Genomic DNA, 6,000 nt, shown 5'->3' on the forward strand with positions numbered 1-6,000 from the left:
AACTGTATGGCGTTGACGGCCACATCGTAGGGTCGTGCATCGCGAAAAATCCCTCCACGGTAGCCTTCAGCTTATCCGAGGAGAACTCCCCAGTTGTCACAGGAGCTTTGATCTTTGCTATCACGATACGGTACGCGTTACCCAACATCAGAATCAGCATCAGCTTTTTGGCGCAACTACTTTTGCTCAGCTTTATCTCCCGTTTCAATGCAACCCTGGCTAATCTGAACTTCACGCTTAGCTCTTCTTGATCTGCTGCAGTTCTGGCTCTCTGAACGCGACTTCTAGCTCTGAGACAATTAGTGCGGGGGTTGCTAAGTGTCCTGGTCTACCAGTAAGCTGAGCGCCGGTGGTTTCTCGGCATTGTGGCATCACATGCCCTTGCCAATATATCCATCAACTCGTCCGCCTTCCTATATACTGGGCATTGAAAGCTTCCGTTGTGCAGTCATATCTTTCTTCATTTTTGCAGAGCATGCACCTCGGCTTTGCGCAGTCGCTTGCAAAATGGGCGTTCTCGCAGCATCTCCGTCACGATCTCGATGTGTCCGGACCTTAACAGTTTCTCGCTCGGTGTCCGAAGCCTCAGCATTTGAAGCATCGCTCAATTTCTTTGGCCACGCGTGGGATGACTTTTAATATGCACACTAACCACCCAACTTTAATTTTGCCCTTTTTCAATAGCTTTGGCGTTGCTGCTGCCGACAAGCAAATCACCGCCATATTCGTTCCACCGTTAGCTTTTCTCAACCGGATTACCAATAGTACGTTGCCCAACTCGCACTCTACCTTCAACGCATTTCTCAACTCCTGTTCCGTCGTAATTTCATTTCATTCCAGGTCACTACAATCAATTATGGTTTCTTGGGAGAGCGCTTTAACGTTTGCTTCATTCCCCAACGCCTTGGCAACGAGCTCCTTTAAGGGGACACCGAAAATGGCTCAAAGATGGCTGGATAAATGGCTACCGTTCGACGCATGTATTGTTTTGTGCTTTAAAAATGCATATGTATTGGCAGAGCAAGTAAACAGTACTCCCAGTGCTGTTAGAATTTCCTTAATCTTGCTAATTGCTAATCTTAATGTCGCTCTAACACAATAACGTTAGCCACTTACGGTGTCTCCTTAAAGGCTGCGTTACTGGCCGATGAATCCTTCTGCAGCTCTGCAGCGTAGATGAGTTCGCCTGGTCCTTACCACTTTTTCGCCGAGCTCTTTCAGTTCTGGAGCCTCGTGGAGCTCTGGAGCTTTCTCGGAGGAGCGCTGCGTACGAAACGTATGAAAATTTGGTTTCTGCTTCATCCGCTCTCTGTGGTATACGAAGGTACGCCATCCGCTACATTCGCGTTGGTCCTGATTGTCTTCCTCTTCGTTCCCAGCTTTCTTTGGCTCCTCTTTTTCACCAGGCGTTTACTTCCTCCTTTTGTCCGAGCGAGAATTCACTGATGAAGGTCTCTTTGGCGTCTTTGATACTTCAGCGGTTTTCTTGGTGGCTTCGCTAAGTGCATTTTCAGCAACCAAAACTCTAGCGTCGAGTTGCATCTGCTCGCATTCAACTGTAGTCATAGCAGATTTAATGTTCACCACCAACTGCTTAATCTACTTATGGATGTTATGTCTGTCCTTAACGAATTCGTAAGGGTCATCGGGAGGCGTATCCTCCAGGCTTCGGCCTGAGCATCTGAATCACTGTCATACTGTGCCTGACTTTCTGCTTTGCTGGAGGCACACTACTGCTACTCGTCTACTCGTCAGTGTATCCTTGTTCGGCACTAGAAATCGTTGTGGGCTTTCACACCTCGCAAACACATTCGTCTCCTCGCTTGGCGTACAGCCCTTGTTGTTTTGGTTTTGGGGTGCATCCATACTCTGGGTCCCTCCTTCGTGCCGCTATCTCCACGCGTGGTTTGTAATCGCCTTTGTTATGATCCCATGGTTATCTATGCAAGCAGTGAGGCTATGCTAGGGTTGACTCGGATTCGTCATAGCTACCCAAGGCAAAGTCAGATCGGCGTAAGTTAGGATTTGTCATCTGTGCCTGCTACCCCACCATCTAAGATGCCGAGTTTTGAACGTATCACGAAGCCCTGCCAGGTTTTAACGGGACGAAGATAGGCGCGGCATTAACGTAAACGCCATTGCAGTAAGGTGTGTAGGGACAAGGGATCACCGATGAGCGCGAGGTGGTCGACAGGTCGAACGGCGATATAGCAGAAAGAGACGCAATGGAAGTTAACCTCGGAATGCCCACAAACGACAACAGCGTGCTGGCTCCAGATCTCAAAGAGATCCGGCGAGAAATACGTCAGCTGAAGAATAATTGAGCCGCCGGAAAGGACTGACTCCCGGCAGAGCTCTACCAAAATTGCCAAGAACCGCTAGCGACAGCACTTCATTGGATAATTTCTAGGATTTGGGAGGAGAAGAAACTACCGGAGGAGTGGATGGAGGGTGTAGACTGTTTCATCCTCAAAAAGGACGACTGGCTAGGTTGCTGTAATTACCGCGGCATCACGTATGCGGGCCCGTGCTACTACGGATCAAATTTTTACTCTCCGACAAACGCTCCAGAAATGTCGAGAGTACAACGTGCCCACGCATCTTATTTTCGTGGATTTCAAAGCAGTATACGATACAGTTGAACGCGAACAGCTATGGTAGATAATGCACGAGTGCGGATCTCCGGACAAACTGACGCGGCTGATCAAAGCTACTCTGGACCGAGTGATTGGCTGTGTGCGCGTTTCGGGGACACTCTCGAGTCCTTTTGAATCGCGCAAGGTGCATGAACTGTCCTGCATGATATTAACTATCGCTATTGAAGGTGTGATCCGGCGTGCGGGCACTAAAACGAAAGGAACGATCTCCAGCAAGAGTAGCCAACTCCTAGCTTTCGCAGACAACCTCGACACCATTATTAAAAACCTTGGGACGGCGGAGGCAATCTACGTCAAACTAAAAACGGAGGCTAGGAGAATAGGGTTACAAATGCGTCGAAAACCAAATATATGGTAGGAAGAGGCTCCAGAGAAAGCAACGTTTGCCTCCCACGGACAGTGACTATTGACGGCGATGACCTGGAAGTAGTTGATGAGTTCGGAACTTTGGGATGTCGGGTCACCGCCGACAATAATAGTAAGGAGATCCAACGACGCATTCAAGCTCGAAATCGAGGCTACTTTTTCCTCCGCAAGACGCTTCGATCAAGGAGCATACGCCGCTTCCACCTGGACCTGGTGACTTCTTGACCTTCAGAAGTTTAGCTACTGCCATTAGCTCATTATCGGAGACTTGCAGACCTTCGGTCTTATCTGCCTCTTCTAAACTGTATGACGTTTCCTGGGATTTTTAACTTTTTGCTATTGTCTTTTAACTAAAATTCAGACTTTTGTGATTTCAACTTTGGAATTTTGGCTTTTAAGTCCAAATTTAACATCGATTTTGAAAAAACGAGTTTAACGTTTGAGTTGTAAATTCGGGTTGTGGAATGTAGTTTGAGCGCCAACTATTCAGCAAATCTACAAATCACTACTTGCTGGGTTGTTTGTTCTTCCCTCTACAGCACCTTAGATTGCCGATCTCTGCTCAGTGGCAGCTGGAATTTGCCGTGGTTCAACTGTGACAAATTCTAGTAACTGGTAACGATGGGTGAAGGAATATCTTGAAGGCTCAGTTGAAGGAGTCCAAGCAGCTTGCATCTTGCGATTGTATTTGCTGGCGGCTCGACGGATCGAGCAAGTTTGGAAGAGTGTGCCAAGCATTCATTGGTGTAAACTTCAACAAGAGATCCGTAAAGACCAGATGCCAATCTTACTGATTTAACAGGTTCCGGAGATACAAAAGGTCACCAAAGGAACCCGTTGCAAAAGCGCTGCCCGAGTGCAATGCTTCGTCAGTATCAGCATCAGGTTTTGTTGGGTTCTTATTAATCACATTATTTATAATATATTTTAATTACCTTTGGAAAGTTAATACTAATCTAAGCCCATATAGGCTCAACTGGACCCTTGATTAAAGCTGTTAAGATAATTTATAAATGTGATATTACCCTATTCAAACAACAATCGATGACTTCTATTTCACCTTCCGATTATCCCCTACTGTCCAATCGCATTCGCATCCGGACACCTATATTGGACGGTTTTCCTCCCGGCATACCATTTTCTGAATGCCAAATGTGTACGCTTCGACTGGATTACATTCGCAAGTCCCCCTGGGAAGAGCAAGAAAACAATCAAAATTCAATTCACGTACGAACCGACGAAAAAAATGCAGAAAGAGATTGGTTTTCATTTTATGACATTTTTATTGCCCGTCGCCATTCGGCAACATTTCCGCATAGGCTAGTCTGGCTGCTGCATCCTCCCGCCCCCACCGCACGAGCACCGGACGAAACCACTACCGGATTCGGAAGCTCGAAAAGTTCCGCGACAATCGCCTGTCTCATCATTGTGCTACCAACAAACAGGGTGACTGGAGCATATTCCTTCGCAATAAGTTATAGTTATTATGGGCAATTTTTAGCTCCGGTCACCCTGGCTTCGAAGACCATCTCAGCTGATCGGAAGCTCTCCTTAGAAGATCATCAGCCAGGCGAGTGGACTATAAAAATGTAAAATGTAGGACGCTTGGTGAAAATCAAATTTTGTCCCCGCATCTGTCTTGCCGCTGCGATTTGCGGACGCTGAACAAACAAGTCCGAATTGGTTTTAGCAATGGCTTCTATTGGTGGTCGGAATTGACAATTTTTCGCATGTCCCATACTCAAGTGCTGCCGGCTTCCTTTTTTTTTGTTCTGTGGGAATTTTGAACCTGGGCGAGTGGTGGGAGTTTTGGCTCGTTTTGCTTCGTCAGGAACGTAATCAAGGATGTGACATATCGTATTTTGATGAGCTTATACAATATTTTGAGGGGCGCTGGTCCGCCTCTTCGGCTGTGTCGTACTTGACTGGTTTCGATTTCCGTGTGCGGGGCTTGAGCGGGGAAGATTCGCCGAAGGCTATTGTCAGGATGCTTCTTTGAAAATATTTTCGGTTGCCTTCTTCGGTATGAATTTTTACGATTCCCGCCGGGCCTCTCGAACTGGTGATGAGACGCAACAGAGCAACAACTGTCATCGTCGTCACCGGAGTTTTTCAGCAGACAGCGGAGTGGTTACCGTACCGAGTGGGAATGGAATTTGATGAAATTTGAAAACTTTTCATCTCATGAGCTAGTGAACTCGAATTCGGAAAGAGCCCATGGCGATTGGATTAAAACTTTGATTCCCGGCTCTGGTTTCGTTGTTCGCGGTAAATCGAAGTGAACAAAATTTAAAACGAGAAAAGTTCTAGCGAATTAATGAAACTTCCATTCCATTGCAGCGCAGCGCGAGCGGCTGTGAATAAGTTTGTAGGAAACAGTTTCTTCATTACATCACAGATTTTTTTAATATATTTTTTTTAACGCCAGGTTATTCCCAGAACTTTAAATGTATGCCACTTACGGTACCCATCAGTTGCTTTCTAAATTAAGTCGTTAACTCTTATAAATCCAACCGATGAAATTACAAACCTGATTCCCATTTAGCACATTACAGGTACTGAAAAATGACGTCTATTTAAGGTTCATTTCCATTCCCATTCAACCAAACCAATGACTAGCTAAGCTTATTCCGCTAGAGCAGTTAAAAAGTGCATTATAATAAACCCAGTCGAAGATTAACATTGTGCACCGTTGACTGCGCTCGTCAGAAGAGTTTCCCAAGGGTAGGTACGTGTGAGTACAATATCGTTCGTGCATAACACCTACGCACCAAACAAGAGAAAGACGGTTAGAAATACGATAATTAAGACCTCTTCAGTCCATTCGATATAAAGCGTTAATATGTAGGTACTGCAGACCCCAGCTGCATATGTATTCCGTGGCATTGTGCACTCGATGAATTGCAAGTAATCGAACGGAGCACGTCGAGAATGGAATCGAACAATTATGATTACCGTGATTTGGTTCTATAATATA

This window comes from Sabethes cyaneus, chromosome 3 (assembly GCF_943734655.1).
Source record: "Sabethes cyaneus chromosome 3, idSabCyanKW18_F2, whole genome shotgun sequence".
In the NCBI taxonomy this organism is placed as follows: Eukaryota; Metazoa; Arthropoda; class Insecta; order Diptera; family Culicidae; genus Sabethes; species Sabethes cyaneus.